Source organism: Mesocricetus auratus, unplaced genomic scaffold (genome assembly GCF_017639785.1).
Source record: "Mesocricetus auratus isolate SY011 unplaced genomic scaffold, BCM_Maur_2.0 Super-Scaffold_4256, whole genome shotgun sequence".
In the NCBI taxonomy this organism is placed as follows: Eukaryota; Metazoa; Chordata; class Mammalia; order Rodentia; family Cricetidae; genus Mesocricetus; species Mesocricetus auratus.
Window position 1 is genome coordinate 103,097,156 of NW_024429182.1, and position 20,098 is coordinate 103,117,253.

The 20,098-nt window shown below is 38.4% G+C and overlaps 1 pseudogene; it reads left to right on the plus strand.

The window, feature by feature from the left end:
* Positions 1–10,036: 10,036 nt before the first annotated feature.
* Positions 10,037–16,763, plus strand: LOC101841722 (annotated as a pseudogene).
* Positions 16,764–20,098: the final 3,335 nt, after the last annotated feature.

A 20,098-nucleotide genomic window follows, 5' to 3' on the forward strand; every position in this document is an offset into this window, starting at 1 on the left:
AGAACCCATCCTTCTGCTGCATACAAGAAACACACCTCACCCTCAAAGACAGACATTACTTGAGAGTTAAAGGTTGGGAAAAAATTTTTCAATCAAATGGACCCAAGAAACAAGCAGGGGTAGCAATCCTAATATCTAACAAACTAGACTTTAAAATAAAATCAATCAAAAGAGATGAAGGAGGTCATTACATACTCATCACAGGTGAAACCCACCAAGATGAAGTGTCTATCCTGAACATATATGCCCCCAATACAAAGGCATCCACATTCGTTAAAGAAACATTATTAGAACTTAAATCTCATCTAAAGCCCCACACAGTTATAGTGGGAGATTTCAACACACCACTCTCACCACTAGACAAGAATACCAGACAGAAACTCAACAAAGAAGCAAAGGGTCTAATAGAAGTAAAGACCCAACTGGGATTAACAGATATCTATAGAACATTTCATCCACATAAAAAAGAATATACCTTCTTCTCACCACCACATGGAACCTTCTCAAAAATCGACCACATACTTGGCAACATATCAAACCTCAGCAGCTACAAAAACATTGGAATAACTCCATGCATCTTATCAGACCACCATGCCTTAAAATTAGAATTCAACAACAACACAAATTGCAGAAAACCTACAAACTCATGGAAATTGAATAATGCTCAACTGCACCATCCCTGGGTCAAAGAGGAAATAAAAAAAGAAATTAAAGACTTCCTTGAATTCAAAGAGAATGAAGACACAACATACCCAAACCTATGGGACACTTTGAAAGCAGTGCAACGGGGGAAGTTCATAGCACTAAGTGCTCACATGAAGAAACAGGAAAACAGTTATACCAGAGAATTAACATCACAGCTAAAAGCTCTAGAACACAAAGAAGCAAACTCCCCCAGGAGGAGTAGACGCCAGGAAATAATCAAATTGAGGGCTGAAATCAACAAAGTAGAAACCAGGAAAACAATACAAAGAATCAATGCAACGAAGAGTTGGTTCTTTGAGAAAATCAACAAGATAGACAAACCTTTGTCCAAACTTACCAAACAGCAGAGAGTGAACACGCAAATTAACAAAATCAGAAATGAAAAGGGGGACATAACAACAGACTCTGAGGAAATCCAGAGAATCATTAGGTCATACTTTGAAAACCTGTACTCCACAAAATTCGAAAATTTAAAGGAAATGGATGACTTCCTGGACAGCTATCATTTGCCAAAACTAAATCAAGAACAGATAAGCAATTTAAATAGACCTATAGCCCCTATGGAAATAGAAGCTGTCATCAAAAGTCTCCCAACCAAAAAAAGTCCAGGTCCAGATGGCCTCAGTGCAGAATTCTACCACAAATTCAAAGAACAGCTTATACCAATTCTTCTCAAAGTGTTCCACACAATAGAAGCTGAAGGGTCTTTGCCAAACTCTTTCTATGAGGCTTCAATAACCTTGATCCCCAAGCCACCCAAAGATACAACCAAGAAAGAGAACTTCAGACCAATATCCCTCATGAACATTGATGCAAAAATACTCAATAAAATACTGGCAAATCGGATCCAAGAACACATCAAAACAATCATTCTCCACGATCAAGTAGGTTTCATCCCAGGGATGCAGGGATGGTTCAACATACAAAAATCCATCAACGTAATCCACCATATAAACAAGCTGAAAAACAAAAATCACATGATCATCTCACTAGATGCTGAAAAAGCCTTTGACAAAATCCAACACCCCTTCATGATAAAGGTCTTGGAGAGATCTGGGATAACAGGGACATACTTAAACATAATAAAAGCCATATACAGTAAACCAACAGCCAACATCAAACTAAATGGACAGAAACTCAACGCAATTCCTCTAAAATCAGGAACAAAACAAGGCTGTCCACTCTCTCCATACCTTTTCAACATGGTACTTGAAGTTCTAGCTATAGCCATACGACAACAAAGGGGGATCAAGGGGATACAAATTGGGAAGGAAGAAGTCAAACTTTCACTGTTTGCAGACGATATGATAGTTTACATCAATGACCCAAAGAACTCTACCAGGGAACTCTTACAGCTGATTAACACCTTCAGCAAAGTGGCAGGTTACAAGATCAACTCAAGAAAGTCAGTAGCCCTACTATATACAGATGATAAAAGGGCTGAAAGAGAAATCAGAGAAACATCACACTTTACAATTGCCACAAACAACATAAAATACCTTAGGGTAACGCTAACCAAACAAGTGAAAGACCTGTATCGTAAGAACTTTGAATCTTTAAAGAAAGAAATTAAAGAAGCCCTCAGAAAATGGAAAGATCTCCCATGCTCTTGGATAGGTAGGATCAATGTAGTAAAAATGGCAATCCTGCCAAAAGCAATCTACAGATTCAATGCTATCCCCATTAAAATCCCAGCACAATTCTTCACAGACCTTGAAAGAACAATAATCAATTTTGTATGGAAAAACAAAAGACCCAGGATAGCCAAAACAACCCTGTTCAACAAGGCAACGTCCGGAGGCATCACTATCCCTGACCTCAAGCTCTATTATAGAGCTATAGTCCTGAAAACAGCTTGGTATTGGCACAAAAATAGACAGGCAGACCAATGGAATCGAATTGAAAATCCGGGTATTAACCCACACACGTACGAACATCTGATCTTTGACAAAGAAGCTAAAAATATAAAATGGAATAAAGAAAGCATCTTCAACAAATGGTGCTGGCATAATTGGAGACTGGCATGTAGAAAAATGCGGATTGATCCATGTTTATCGCCATGCACAAAACTTAAGTCCAAATGGATCAAAGACCTCAACATAAATCCAGCCACACTGAACCTCTTAAAAGAGAAAGTGGGTGGTACCCTTGAACGAATTGGTACAGGAGACAGCTTCCTGAACATAACACCAGTAGCACAGACAGTGAGATCAACAATTAATAAATGGGACCTACTGAAACTGAGAAGCTTCTGTAAGGCAAAGGACACAGTCAGCAAGACAAAAAGGCAGCCCACAGAATGGGAAAAAATATTCACTAATCCCACATCTGACAGAGGGTTGATCTCCAAAATTTACAAAGAACTCAAGAAGCAAGTCTCCAAAACGGCAAAGGACCCAATTAAGAAGTGGGCTGCAGAACTAAATAGAGAGTTTTCAATAGAGGAGTCTAAAATGGCTGAGAGGCACTTGAGAAAGTGCTCAACATCCTTAGCCATCCGGGAAATGCAAATCAAAGCAACTCTGAGATACCATCTCACTCCTGTCAGAATGGCTAAAATCAAAAACACCAATGACAATTTATGCTGGAGAGGATGTGGTGAAAGGGGGACACTCCTCCATTGCTGGTGGGAGTGCCAACTGGTTCAGCCACTTTGGAAAGCAGTATGGAGATTCCTCAGAAAAATGGGAATAAACCTACCACAAGACCCAGCAACTGCACTCTTAGGCATATATCCAAAAGATGCCCATTCATATAACAAAGATGTCTGTTCCACTATGTTCATAGCAGCTTTATGTGTAATAGCCAGAACTTGGAAGCAACCTAGATGTCCCTCACCCGAAGAATGGATAGAGAAAATGTGGTACATCTACACAATGGAGTACTATTCAGCAGAAAAAAATAATGGAATCATGAGATTCGCAGGCAAATGGATGACACTAGAAGAAACCATCCTGAGTGAGGTAACCCAATCACAAAAAGAGAAACATGGCATGTACTCTCTCATATATGGATTTTAGACATAGATCTGGGGAGTGCCAGCCTACAATCCTATTGCCAGAGAGTCTGGGAAACAGAAACTTCATTTACTGGCTGGTTAAGTACTGAGCTGAACTCAAGAAAGCCAGTATCAGAGAGGGAGGACTGATGATCAAAGGGATTAAGACTGGGCTGGTTGAACCCCCAGAAACAGCTGACCAGACAAAGGTTAACTCTTGAATCCCAGGCATCAGCCTGGGAATCCAGCATGGGACTGATCAAGACCCCCTGAATCTGAGTGTCAGTGAGGAGTACTAAGTAATCTATTGAGCCTTGGACAGCAGATCAGTACCCATCCCAAGTATACACACGGTCTCTGGACTCCCATAGAACAATGTGAGGTGCACTCTCACCCTGAACTCTTGGGGAAGGGTCTAGGCCCTGCCCTATATGAAATGACAGACTATGGACACCCCCATGGAGGGCCTCACCCTCCCTGGGGGAATGAGGGGATAACGGGGGGGGGGATGGAGGGAGGGCACGGGAGAAGGGGAGGGAAAGGGAGAGGGACCTCGTACTGACTTGTGAAGCAACCTTGTTTCTTATCTAAATTTAAAATGGAAAATAAAAAAAATATTAATAAAAAAAAAGAAATAGAAAAAAAAAGAAATGTTGTCATATCTATGATATATACTCCATAGGTAGTTTTCATTTGCTTATCTTCACATAAAGAAAGTTGGGTTCCTAGAAAATATTATGAGTGAACTAGATAGTTGCTTTAAGGTTCATTCAACAGTTTCTGCTATAAAACTGAATTTCCTATTATTTAACTATTGCTGTGGGAATAAATGTATTCTGTCTGCAAAATGACAACATTTTACTTCCTTAAAACACATTTTTTCTTCATCTCTATCAGGACTATGAACATGATAGACTAATATATAGCACCTGGGAAACTGAGAAGATGGCAGAATCAGGAAGATGTCTCTGATAACTCTCGTGTCATTTCCCTCCAGCCTCTTATGAAACACAGGTCCCATCTTTTTGATGGAGGCAGGGATTTGCTAACAACCAGGATGCAGAGACAAAAGTAAACAAGTAGGATTTGTTAAGCTCCACAGTATAGGGACATAGAGCCATTTTGTCTCTCCAATTGTATGTAAAGCAAACTATAAAAATCAGCTTTTCCTGAAACTTTGAGTATTTATGACCAAAAGCTCCTCTTTTTATGATATGTTTGATACATGCTTTTACTACAAATATTTTTATTTTATTCCCTTTTTAATCTATTTCTTTCTGGAAGGGCATCAACTGTGAAACTTGTGAATAAACAAATCTTTTTAGCTCATACTTCCCTTTTGTCTCCCTCAGGATATCCCATTTTAGAGAACATTATTACTGAAGTCATATGCTTTTCTGCTCTTGCAGACTAACTATTAAGCCCTATTATGAAGTCCTTGTGATGATTTTCATGCGCTTTCATGAACCCCATGTGTCAATGGTTTTCAATAATGGGACAGAGTTACAAAGCTTCTTTGGCAGAAAAGGACTTCGTTTAAGAGTAGAATCCCCATTGGACAGCATGATGAAAACCCCTACATGGGACCATTCAGCTTCCCAGCAGATGGGGGCTTTGTCACATCAGCATTTGTCTTCTTTTTGCATTCAACATCATTTGAATGATCCAATTAATTTTGTAGAAATTTAAACCTATATTTTCCTGACACTGAGGCTAGATAATTTCATCAGAAGTGATTAATGGTCTAAATGGAGACTGAGTGGGTAGAGATTCTAGAGGAAGAATGGGCACAATCTTAAGAAGGTTGCCTGTAGAATTGGGTGAACCAATGCACAAGCATTGAGTAAATTATAAAGAGATAGGGCTGTAACCAAGTGCATACCTTACTGTGTCTTACTCCTTAACCAAATCTTCCTTTGGAATCAACCCATTATGAGATTGACCAGAAGGGATAATAGATCTCCAGCATTGAATATATCTAAAGCTGCAATGGTTTCATAAAAGCAGGAGGACCAAAGAAAATGAACAGCAAAGGGTATGATGGAATTGCTTGAAAGGAAGGTTTTGACTAGGGGGAGCAAAATGAGTTGTTCTGAAGGCTTCTCAAAAAGCTTTTCCATGTTTCCAAGGCTTCAAAGTCAATCAAATTCAAAGCATAAGTTAGCATCTTAGGAAACAATATTCCAGTAAGATAGAACTGAACAAGTAACATTCTTTTATTGATACACAGCATCTGCACACAAAACTTTAAGAGACTGGTAGCATTGTATTCATTTAGAAAAACAGAAATCTTGAGTATGGGGAGGTTAGTCATTTGTTCAAGTTAGGGAAGGGCAAACATTTATTTTTATTTCCTAAATAAAATCTTTTTTAATTTTTTAATTATAATTTTTAAATTTAAATTTAAATTAGAATCAATGTTGCTTCACATATCAAATCCAGGGCCCTCTCCCTTTCCCTCCCCCTCCTGCCACACCCTCCCACCAACCCCTCCAATATCCCCTCATTTCCCCATGGAGGGTGAGGCTCTCTATGGGGGTGTTAATCTAAGTAGATCCTGACTTCACTCTTCTCATTTTGCATCAAATCCAATGATCTTACAAACAGACTGAACATCTGTAGGATATTTAATTCATGACAATGAGGCATATACCAAGAGCAATCTGAAAGAGTAAGGATGAGGGAGGAATTCATGTTGGTGAGAAAAAAAATAAATTTTGATGTATTTTGAACTTCCAAAATACCTTCTGTAAAAAAATGTAATATACTAAAATACAAACTTCTAGCATCCCTGGGACCTAGAAATTGGCTTGAGGAATTGAGGACCATTGTAATAAATAATGCTCAATAAAGTTAACTTGGGACAACATTAGGTTGTGTGGAATGCCATATATCAGAAGAATGGACTAGAAAAAATATTTGAAATGTATATTAGAAGTGTTCATCCTTGGCAAAAGTAGTTATATCACTCAGTGAAATTCAAAAAGAAACCATAATGCTTCCCTTTCTTTTCACATCTTAAATGTCACCAGCAGGAAGATAAGTGTTATTATATACATTACTCACAAATGGAACAAAAATGGGGCAAGTATGACTAGAAAATACTGTTAATTATAGGTGATATACTGATTCCACAAATGTAAACATGAGAATATGCGTGACTCTGAAAGTCAGTCAACTGTAGTATTTTCATCCAATTTAATTTCTATTAGGCCATGCCTCTGAATAAAAATCCTCAATACTGTATATATACCTGATACTTGTCTTTATTTCTCTTCAGTTTTGATAATGTTTCATTATCAGAATATTTAACTCATATATAATACTCCAATATATTTGACAGCACCATTATTTAATATGTTCTTAATTACTGGGTAAAGAGTTATTGCCCTTAGTGTTTGATTAAGTAAATGCCACAGTAAAAAGTTTGATGATAACTTTTCATACTTACTTTGATACTTTGATAGTCATATATGCTATATGAAAATTGATTTAACAACAAGAAACCATAAGGGCACATGGAAAGCTTCTTCCAGAATCCAGGTCATACCAGGAAGAAGCTCCCACAGACACTGCAAATTATTCTGGTTATGTTCAGTCCAACCTCTCTGGCAGAGGCAGATGGATCTCTGTGAGTTTGAGGCCAGCCTGGTCTACAGAGTGAGTTCTAGGACTGGCTCCAAAGCTACTGAGAAATCCTGTCTTGAAAACCCCCCAAATACATAAAATGAAAAATAAAGATGGAAGAATTAGGTTTAAATCATATGCTGTGTCTAGATTGCCTTTACTCGGCAGAACACGGAAATTTTCATGACATGTTTATCCCAATAGGAAAGAAGGGTCTTGAGATCTTAGCCTCCTAATGTCTCTCCAGAGGCCAGTTAATCAATCTCTACACAACCCCATTATAATAACATTCCTTACAATCTTATCTCTACATTGAAATATCCTAATGCCCCTCAAAAATGCCATGCCTCTTCTGCATATCTAGTTGCCACCTCATCTGACTGAAGACTGAGAGAGCCCACTCACTCTTCTGCTCTTTTTTAACTCAGGTTGTTTTGGTAGTTTGACTGAACAAAGTAGGTTCTTAATACAGGAACCCAGTTGTGCTAAATTTCTGGACATCATAATACTTTGGGATTGAACGTACAGGTATGGTCAGCTACTACCCTCATGACTTACCTCCTAGAGCCTTGCCTGTCCAGTACAGTCAGTCCAGTGGGAATGTTGACTTATCTAGGGAAAGCAAAATAAGCACATATGAAATACAAAGGAAGATGTGTGACCTCAAGCATCCAAACAAAGCATTCCATAATTACAATTAATATCATTTCCCTTCATAATTTGGGAAAAGAACAAAAATGTAGTAAATGAAATAGTATTCTGAACAGGAAGTACAACCTACAGAATTTAAACCCACATGAAGTCTAAATTCAGATATGGTTTGGCAACATGAAACTAGAATCATTTTAGAGTCAGTTAATCTCTAACTTTAATTTTCTGAATGCAAAGAACACTGGCAGCACTCAAGCTCGTTATCCCAGGGAGGGGTCTGCCAAATGAATCCAGTCTAATTACAAAATGCCTTTGAGATAGCAAGTGAAACATGTGTCTGCTCTTCTGTGATTTGGCTGCACCAAAGGTGTAACACACATGTTAATAAGCAACTTTAGTTCATGCTGATAGGGAAGTGATGTGTCTAATCCTCCCTATAATCATATGTATTATGAAAGAATACTGAAAACTATATGACACAAGAGGATTTCGTATTTTTAAAATCATCATAAAATGGCTTCTTTTTGAACTTATTCATTATGTTTTTTAAAAATGCATAATTATATATGATTGATATGCTTTGCTAGTTTTCTTTATGAAAGGATTAAATGCTAGACATTTCTGCCAAGACATTGTGGCTCTGTTAAGATATCAGAACTCTATTATGACCTGAGATCATTAAGGTTCCAATATCCTAGGAATGTTAGACAATAAGATGTAAATTCTCATTCACAAATGTCAAATAAAAATCTTCTCATTTATTTATATGTTTTAATTATCAATGCAAATCTTTTGCTCAAATATATAGTATCCTACTTAACCCTACACACTCTTAATCTCAATGCCCTCTCATGCTTTACACAACAGCACAAAGGAAGATATGTTATGCATTATTAATTATAAAAACACTGGACTGGTCCAGTTAGAAATCACTCTTCACTGAAATCACAAGAGAAGCCAAATTAGCATAAGAACTTACATTATACAGAGAAAAGGGATTCTTGAAAAAGCAAAAGACATTATTTTAGTTATAATCCCTATTGGCTGACATTTCCCAATACCTCCACTATAAGATTTCTTAGTAAAAATATTGATGACAAATTTAGATGTTTCATGGTGAATCATGAACTTAGACTCAAAATCAAATTTAAGTCTAGGTCCCAATTTACATTTCCATGTAATCATCAAGAAAATGTAAAAGTATCAACTTAAAATTATTCATCCCAACTAATAATCATTTCCTAATACTCTGGTTTTGTTTCTTCTCCAATCTTGAGCTGAACCAGATACCTTTGGAAATGGTACTAGAGCATCTTACATATAATTTTACCACAGTATCTATCCTGTAGTATTATGGGTGATAGTTTAGGGCATCGTTTTCTATCAAATGCTAATGTAAATGAAGTGTCGGTGAAACAATGGCACATATTTTGAGAATATTTCCATCCACTCCTGAGAAGGAGCCAAGGTGATTCACCTTCAAACTGTACCTATTTTTTCCATGCCAATTCCCACATTTACTTGAACCATTCTTTTTATTCCCTGATCAGTTCTTAGAACTGTCAATTGCAAAATGGAAGTAATTGATTGTGAATAAAGAATTGGGACACTTCAAGTACAGGCAATAGGATTTAGAAGAACAGGGCCAAGGCAGGTGATGCTCACATGGGTATAAAGACACAGAGGGAAGAGAAAGTGTACTGTAAGAATGTTGAGAGATACATGGAACATAGGGGTCATTGGCAGCAGAACAGAACAGGGGATGTATGGTGCCCTTGGGGTGGGTAAAAGGCACAGAGAATGAAGTACTTTCTGGATTACAGAGCAGGAGATACTCAAGAAAGTAAGGCAATTCCTAAAAGGAAAGCTGAGGATATATTTAAGGACTTCTAATAGGCTGTCCTAGTCTTTGAGAGATTGACATTGACTGGAGTATCTTAAGGCATTAACTGAATTCTTTAACAGATACATACATAGACTTGATTAATGCTTCTTTATGCTCAGTGGTATTATATTCAATTCTCAAGCTTCATTGTCCTGTACACTGTTTGGTACATGCTTTATTCCAGGTAAGAATCAATTGCTTTAATGAATGCCTGAATAAGTAAGATATTGTAGCTACCTTCTTCCACTAGCAAAATATATTAAAATATGAGAATTTAACATATATACAATAGATCTGACACTCAGTCATGCATGCACAGTGACCTTGTTCATCATTCTTTAATCAAGGATTTTTAAAACTGTCCAAAAAGATAATTAAAAGGACAAAATGCAGTATGCAGTAGAGTGAAAATAGAAAAAAATGAATTATCAAGATTCAAGTTAAGAAATATGAAAGTTTCATTAATTTAATAAAAAATTAAATTTGAGAAAAATTGTTAAGGATTTAAATTGGAAGACTTATAAAGAGTGCTCTGAACATACTTGTAGTCTGGTAAGTGATAGAAAGAAGCTAAAAAGCAATAAACTGCTGTTAGCTGAGGGAAGACAGGCACTCCAGGGTCAAGAAGGGAAAGTACTTAGCTCTCTCCAACTTGATGCCAAGTGTCAAGACTGCCTCCATAGTACTCATCTTCAAAGATAAAAGCAGCTCACAAGGGAGACAGAAAGGTATGCCTAACAGACAAAATTGTCTACACAGGAAGACTGAGGTGAAAACCCAAAAGTTATGTATTTAGCAATGCTAGTACCTGTAATCAGGAAAATAGATACAGCATGTAGATACTTGGAAGGCCAGGCTGGTGATGAAGTCCATCTACATCAGAGATGCATGAATAAAAGTTTTCTATGTTATAACCACGAATTCATGAAGATAACAAGGAAGTCTCTATACCCCTGTCTTACACACACACACACACACACACACACACATCCTCACTGATCTCTTTTGAGTAAGAGGGTACCTATGGAGCTATAAAAGTGAACTTTTGCCGGGCGGTGGTGGCACATGCCTTTAATCCCAGCACTCGGGAGGCAGAGGCAGGCGGATCTCTGTGAGTTTGAGGCCAGGCTGGACTGACAGCCTCCAAAACAATACAGAGAAACCCTGTCTCATAAAACCAAAAAAAAAAGAGTGAACTTTTATATGCAAAGCTCAAGACTACGGATGCCTAATTTATGAAAAACCAACTTCAAGAAAACTGTGGTCTGTGTCCACAGTAAAGAGAGCACAGTCTCAGCAGACACTTACTTAGTTCTCCGGATGACAATACCATCTGCCTAAGGAACATCGGTGCAGTTCCAAAAAAAGGAAGATGCAAACATTTTTACAGGGAGTACAGCAGTAGCAGAGGATATTCCTGGCATCTACCCCACAAGTCTCTGTTTGGGTCAGTTGCTGATGATCAGAAACTTAAGATGTGAAATATTCATTCAAACAATACTTCCAAGCCAAGTCAGTCAGTGAATGCTCACACTGTTGAAGTGCACTGCCTTTTTTTTAGTCCTTATAATGAGTTCATTCTTGCCATAAGATCAGCTGACAAGGCTGGTGCCTCATAAGATCTGGAAATTTGAAACTTTGGACACATTCCTTTGCATCACATAAGGATTAAAGATTCTAAGTTCATTGGTCACCTCCAAAGAAGTCTATTTTGGCTTCTAGTGGTACTGATCATAGGCTGAATGTCTGTGACTTAAGAAGAGTTCCCAGAAGATACAGACGATGGCCTACCAGAGAAGTTGCTTATTCATGGTGGTCACATTGCCAAGATATCTGATTTCTCCTGGAATCTGAATGATCCTTTGGTGATTTGTTCTGTATCAGAAGACAGTATCACACACGTACGGCAGATGGGAGAGAACATTTATAATGGTGAAGGCCCTGAAGGAAGTGTGGATCCAGAAGGAAAATGATTCTAGATATATCCACACTTATTATTTAGACTTCTCCTGTTTGTCCCTGAATCCTGAGGTGTATTTAACACTGATTGGTTTAAGACACAGACTTTGTTCATCTATCAGGTTATAATAGGTGCTTGCAAATATACTAATTGTCCTAACCATGGGGGCTTTCTAAATCTTACCTGGGAGACTTAATTCAACAAAGCCATAGCCTTTTATTTAAATTTTTCTTCAGGAATTTTCTAGTAACAAAACGAGGTCTAAAGTAGCTTCAGAAATAGGGCATATTAATTGCTGATTATTTTTCTTCTTAAGCTATATCCCTAAGTTTTTCAGATTCTCAAGTAAAAGGCCAGAGTGGATATGGAACAGAGACAAGTGAGGTAGGAGTCTGAGCCACGACTATAAATGTTGTAACATGTCATTTTTATTCAAGAATTGAGAGATATTAAACCTGGCTTTCCAGAATGCACATTTTGCTATGCAAATCAGAGTCTTGTTTCTTTAGATAAGATTATATGTTCCATCTTTTGGATATATGCCTAAGAGTGGAATTGCTGGATCTTGTGGTAGACTGATTTCCATTTTCCTGAGGAATCTCCATACTGATCTCCAAAGTGGCTGCACAAGTTGCCATTCCCAGCAGCAGTGGAGGAGACATCTTCTCAACTATGTTCATAGCAGCATTATTTGTAATGGGAAGAACCTGGAAGCAACCTAGATACCCCTCAACTGAAGAGAGGGTAGAGAAAACGTGGTACATTTACACAATAGAGTACTACTCAGCAGAAAAAAAATGGAATCTTGAAATTTGCTGGCATATGGATGGCACTAGAAGAAACCATCCTGAGTGAGGTAACCAAGTCACAAAAAGACAAAAATTGTATGTACTCACTCATATATGGATTTTAGACATGGAGCAGGGCATTGCCAGCCTACAATCCCACCGCCAGAGAATCTGGAATGCAGGGAGGACCCTAAGACAGTTATGCATGGTAATTTGGCAAAGGGTTATGGGATGAGATCTCCTAATTGGATAGGGGGGAAGAAGGGGAGGACAGAAGGAGATGGAAAAAGAGGAGAGGAGGACATGGGAGAGCAGGAAGTTTGAGCCAGGTAAGAATAGAGGAGAAAAGGATGGGAGATACCATAAAAGAGGGATTCATTATAAGTTAGAGAAGAGATTTGGCACTAGTGAGATCTTCACAGATCTACAAGAATGACACCAACAGGCATTAAGGCTACCTTAAATACCCTCCCATGATAATGAGAATGATGACTGCATTATATGCCATCCTAGAACTCTCATCCGGTGGCTGATAGAGGCAGAGGCAGACACCCTTAGCTGGGACCTGAATTGAACTCCTGGGACCCAGTTGCAAAGACAGTGATGAGCAAAGGAATCAAGATCAGGCTGGTGAAACCCACAGGGGCAGCTGACCTAAACAAGGCAGAACACATGGACCCCTGACTCATGATAGAGGGGCCAGCATGGGACTGATCCAGACAGCCCCCCCACTGAACCTTCAGTGGGGCCTTGCAGAGTAAAGAAGTATTTATTCCTGGCATACAGATGAACTCTGGGAACCCACTCCAAGTGTAGGGATGTCTGGGAACCCATTCCAAGTGTAGGGATGCTATCTCAGCCTAGACACATGGAGGAGGACCTAGGCTCTGCCCTGGATGATGTGACAGACTCTGATAATCCCTCATGGAAGCCCTTGACCTCCCTGTAGAGCAGAGGGGGGATGGAGTGTGAGTGGGGGGGCTGGGAGGATTGGGGGTCAGGGGAGGAGGGGAGGGAGAGAGATCTGAGAGTGACATGTGTAACAAGTTAGGGTTGCCTTACCCAGTATAAATACATATAAAAGTTGAACATTTCTTAGCTAACATTAATGTTTGAGTTTTCCAGAGAACAAGGAATTTTCAAACAGTTTGAAAAGAAAATGGGATCCCACATCATTGACTCCACCTGACAAGCACCATCCTGAAACCGTTTGGGACTATATCACTCGACACAACTTCAGAACAAGAAACTGATATAGTACATCTTCTACAATCTGACCAGAGCTTCAGATAAGAGCTTCAATCAAAATTAGAATTCCAATCAAGAACTTCAATTAAGCATCTCCTGCCAAAAATAGACTAATTAACCCACTTAAGACTCTTGTTACACTAACATTTTCTTCCCACGGGTCCCCATGAGATTGTCATTGTCCCATTTCAACAGGAAGTAAATTTGAGAATGTTATGCCCCCTCTCCCTACTATTGATATTGTAGGATAGTTTACACCTGTTAGTGTTAGTTTTCAATTATTTTTAGGGTTGGGATTGGAAGGAGGTGTTCAGACTCGGCTACCCCTTTCAGATAAGTTTAGGATTTAGGAGACAGATATGTTTAGTTTAGGAGATAAGTAGATTATAACTTACTTACCACCCTCTATGTATATATGTTTGAGTTTGTATCAAATTTAAATCTTCTATTTAGATTAATGGGGAATTGTAGGGGTGAGCCCACAGAACTCTTCATGCCCATAAGGGTGGGGATAGGGAAATTAAGCACAGGTTAGGATAAAAGGAAGTGAAAGAGAAAATGAAACTCTCTTTTCCTCTTTTTGAAAGCCTGCCATGCTTCTGATCCCCCAGCTTGTGTGTAAGTTCTTTCTCTGGTAAATAAATATATTATATTCCATATTACATTGATTACATTGACTTCCCTTCTCTCTGTCTCTGTCTCTGTCTCTCTCTCTCTCTCTCTCTCTCTCTCTCTCACACACACACACACAAACACAAAATGAAGTTATATCGTTATATAGAGAAGGGGGCAGAGTAAGATGAATGGAATTTGGGCATATGATGTGTTTGTGCTATAACAGCAGTGAACTCAGTGAAAGTCTACCCAGTGAACACCATCTCCAACATAACACACTGTTCGAGGCAAATCTAATCCTAGGAAGTCTATATTTGTGCTTAAAGATTTAGAAAGGGCTGACAGAGATGTACACATTGTTTGTTCTCTGAGCTTTGTACATAAATGATGACCCAAATCAATGAAAGATTTAATCCAAACTGATGTGAATGCAAATACCCTAGTCAGAGCCAGCTGCCATAGTTAGTTCTATACATCTGGGAAACAGCTGTCTGGCCTCCTGGATACCCTGCTTTTGTTCAACTTCAAATGGGTGTCAAGAATAAAAGGAATGTATGTGATTAGGAGGTAGTTCCCATTTCAGAAAAGCACAGGCGTTTCTGAGTACTTCTGTGAGCCTATTCTGAATTGCCCTCCTCCCCTAGAGTGAACATGATGGAACATTTTCCACCTTTCCCATCCTTGCTCTGAGGGTGCCTAGGCCAGCTGGGAGGGGTAGCTTGTTTAATGATTTTAAAAGCCCTCTTCTCTCATGATTACAGAGTCAGTAATGGGAGAGTCATTTTCAAGGCCAAGCATAAGTGATTACTCACTGGGAAGCAGAGGTTATGATAGGATGAGCCCAAGCCGCTGCTGATAGTCAGAGGCAAGACGCAGAGTTTGACCCTCTAAGGCAAGAAGCTGCAGAGCTTGTACCTCTGAGCTAGACAGCTGATGAGATGCCTTTGCCTTGGGATTCATACTACAACAATAGGCTAATAGATTGATGCCATAAAGGCACTGACCTTTGTGGGCAGGAACATTTTCTCACAGGAGAGGAAAAGTTACTGCAAGCCCTTGTGTGCACAGTTTTGACAGTGACTGACAGCATGGGTTGGTCCCAGTCCTCGGGAAGTGTATGCATAGACTTTTGCATTGTTACCCTTTGATTAACTTCTGACACACTTTACAACACAAAACTCTTACAGGAAATTGTTCTGTAATGCTGGCTGTAGCATCTAGAAACTATGCCAATGAGAGCTAAAATTGTCACCAAAGAAGTTTGGCTAGAAATAATATGGATCTTTCTCTCTCTCTCTCTCTCTCTCTCTCTCTCTCTCTCTCTCTCTCTCTCTCTCTCTCTCTCTCTCTCTCTCTCTCTCTCTCTCTCTCTCTCTCTCTCTGTATGCGTGTGTGTGTGTGTGTGCATGTGTGTGTGTGCATATATGTGCATTGAAAATTTTGGTCTTTGAGTCTTTGGACACAAAATGCTATTATTCAAATGCAATATTCAGAAAAAATATCTTCACATGTTACAGAAAAATTGAGCATGAAGAGACTTAAGGTCACAATGAAAATAAATAATGCATGAAGTCAGAGGCCTGAAGCAAATGTTAACTAATTTCAAAATGGGTCAAAATCACAACAATTATGTTCCTGACATGTGAAGTCATTTTTTCCTTCTTAAAATATTAACCAACTTGCTTCACTTCTTCTAGATTGATTTGTAGAGCATAAAAGGTCATTTTGGAGGTGGGGGTATAGGGATTTGACTTCTACAAGCCATCTATAATGAGAGCCAATAAATTAGGTAAAGCCCCTGTTTACCTAAGCTGAAATATTGATGTCCACGACCACATCGAATGCAAATCTCTGCATTAATCATTTTTCTCCAGTCAGGGAATTCAAACTATCGTAACACATGCTTTGATAGACCTATACATCATAGTTACAGCAGCATTAGACAGTGCCTCAGTGACAGAATACAAATATATGGCAATGGATTGCCTTCATTTTCCCCAGCCTGACTTTGTGTCTGCTTAGTCTTTTCTGAGTCTGGGAGGTTTTGGCATTGATTTGGCTCAAGAAAAGAGTAAAGCATGTGAACAAGAATATTCTTCTTTTTGTAAATGCTAAGTAAGCCAGAGACGATTCACATGGAAAGTTTCTGGAGCACAAAAGTCATAGCATCCATGTCCCATAAGGTGTGGTCCATGAACTTTCTTGCTTGCAGGGAAATTAAACTTCCTAATCTCTACTCATAACATGTATGTTTCATTTCCATAGGCCAGGAACAGACTGTCTTAACTGTTTTACAAGATTCTTGCATCTTTACAGAGTGCAAAATTTAAGACCAGCCATGGAGGCTGTCATGTCCAGACCTTGAACATCACTCTGATCCTACCACTTCATACAAAAAAAGTGTTAGTCTACCAATAGATTTCAAATCTTTTAGTTTTTATACTTAACCTCCTTCCTCTGTTTTGGTTGAGAACCAAGTCTCATCCTGGGGACTGCTGTCTCCTCTATGTGTTAGAATCTTCAACTGAGAACTCCAATAGAAATATTTTATCTGGCTTCAGATTGAATTATGAAAATGCCTACTCAGTTGCTGTACTTGACACTTCAAAGACAATCATGGCAACCAAACTCATTGCATCCCCTATACAGATAGTATTCTTCCTATTCCTCCTGTCATTCTTCATTTTTATTCAGTAAGCTACCAAATGAATTACGTGAAGCATGTACCTGTAATTGCCACTACAGCCCATCTTGTTTTTCCAGGGTGGTTCTGCCTCTTTCCTGTGACACTGTGATTGACCACCAGCTTTCTATGCTGTCTTTTGACTTGAATTTCTCAAATCAATCTTCCACATGGTAACTGACTACCATTTGAAAAATACATTTGACTCATGTAGGATAAATACCAATTTTCTAACCCAGACATAGCTGCCCTGTCACAGCCAGCACCCACACAGAGTTTCTGCCCCACATGTCTTACCTGTCAATCAAAGCAACTTAGAAGCAGGAAACTTTAAAAAAAAACTATGCCTCTGGTCCTTTTTCCCCTTTGTCTAGAATGCTGCTTCTAGATTATATCTATTCTAGAAGATTATTAGCCAAACATATTGTTATAAGTGATATTTATGCAATGGTATCTACATTAATGCTATCACCTACTATCCATCGGTTGCTGTGCTGATTGAACAAACTCCAGTATTAAAAGAATTATACATAGTAAGTTAAAAGTTCCTTTTGATTCTCACTAAAATCTAATATGTAATCACAATTATCAGTCTTCCAGATAATCTTTGTGCAAACTATTATTTTGGTCAGGTTTTTCTTGAACTTTAATTCTTGTGCTATGACAATTAACACTACCTATGCCAAATCAATGAAAATACTGTGCTTAGCCTATTCTTTCTCTTTTCACTATATGTGACCTGTGCCATAAGACAAGGCAAGAATCACAATCATCTCTAATTTCTCAGGATGTAGCTCAAACTCCAAAATTGACAATTGGTGTCTCCTTCCTTACCTCTGGTCCATGGAAGTAGAGAATACTGCCATTAGCATCCCTCAGCATACTAAAAATATTTTGATCTTTGTGGGTAAACACAGGGCTATGAACATGTGTCTCTCTGTAGTGTCTGGTCCTATGTCTTCTTTTTTTTCTTGGTTTTATGAGACAGGGTTTCTCTGTATTGTTTTGGAGGCTGTCAGTCCAGCCTGTCCTCGAACTCACATAGATCTGCCTGCCTCTGCCTCCCATCTCCCAGATGCTGGGATTAAAGGCATGTGCCACCAACGCTCAGTGGTCCTATGTCTTTTGTATGAACAGTTTGCAAAAGCCTTGCTAGAATTTCAGTTTACAGTGTCTGTACTTTAGCCATTTCATGGTGATAATCAGCACCACAAATTTTTGAAATAGAAAATACAATGTTAAAAGAAAAAGAATATAGATATATTGCCTCACTTACCCAGTATGATGTCAAAGTGGATTTTCATTAGACTTTGAGTGTGTGTGTGTGTGTGTGTGTGTGTGTGTACGTGCGCATGTGTGCTTGCGCCCATGCGTACACTCACAGACCATACAGAACAAATGCAAGAACTCAGAATAATGTGCAAAAATTAAACAAGAACAAAGGCCAGTGGTAAGAAAATGGTAAATGACAACTTGTAGAAAGCTAGAAACTGACAAATTAAATTACCCCATAAATATTATTCTTTAGAACAAAGAGTTTCTAAAATAAGTTCATGCTTTTTTTTTCAATTTGGGTTACAACAAACAATGAGCAATATAATGAATGATTATTCCACTTATTAAGTGCATATCCTGGTCCAGATGTTTTGTATAGTTCAAGATAATTGTTGGCAATGTTTTCTCTAGTTTTGCAGATGAGAAAATTATGTCGGGAGTGTTCAGTAACTTATTCAAAGTCATGCTTTAAAAAATTACATGCAATACATTTCATGCACTTTCATTTGGAAGGCAAGTACTGAGAAAGAAGTATGTTGACAGTACTCGGGAGGCAGAGGCAGGTGGATCTCTGTGAGTTCAAGGCCAGCCTGGTCTACAGAGCAAGTTCCAGGACAGCCTCCAAACAATACAGATAAACCTGTCTTGAAGAACAAAACCAAACAAAAAAAAAAGAAAGAAAAAAAAAAGAAATATGTCGAACACTGAACTCGGAGTTAAATACTCAGTACTGAATAGAAGTTCAAGTAGTTCACTAATTTGTACTAGAGTAATAGGGAATAATATGTATGTTACAAAGAAGGCATGCAGACAGCCCATTGTGGGAGCTATGTAAAGGAGCCATAATGTTCTGGGCAATAGGTATCCAGTCTGGCTTGACTAGAGGACTCATGAAAAACATATGAACATACCTTTCCATTAGTCACAAAATTATGTAACTTCATGAGGGAAGAATCATATTTTGAAACAGAATGTTTACAACTTTTGCTGCCAGTATTTTTGAGAAGATCATAGCAGATTACCCTGACTTTACAATCTAAGTGGATACCTGAAGTGACAGTGCACATTCTACATGACTTCCTGTAGCATAGTTCTCAGGAGATTCATGAGGATGAGACACTACTTACATCACAGAGGGATGTTTAACATGTGTACAGGTTTGGGTATGAGTCATGCCTTTTATAGTGATGGCCCAAATTCAGCCTATGTTCAGTTTAATGGATCTTCTCTTGCTTTGTGCCTCATAACGATTCTTCAATCTGTTTTCTTGGATTTATGAATAAGGAGAATAGCATCCTAGCCATTTAAATAAGATAAATATGTATATATACACACATATATAATATATATCAATATATTATATATATATCATCCAATGACAAATAAAAGTGATAAAGCAGAAAATTCAAGGTTGTTGATCCCTGCTATGCATAGCAACCTCATCAGAAATAAAGAGAAATTCATTTTCAGCACTTGTGGCATTTCTCCTTTGGCACCACAAAGGGTACTTTCTTCTTTCAATGTCTAGTTCAATGTCATAAGACAATATCATTATTCTAGTCTTACTTCTCCAAAAGCTCCAGTGCATCTGGCTTTATTCCCTTATGTCTTTTCTGTTTTGCAGTTCTTTGGTTTTCTTTTTGTGTCTCTGACATACCATACA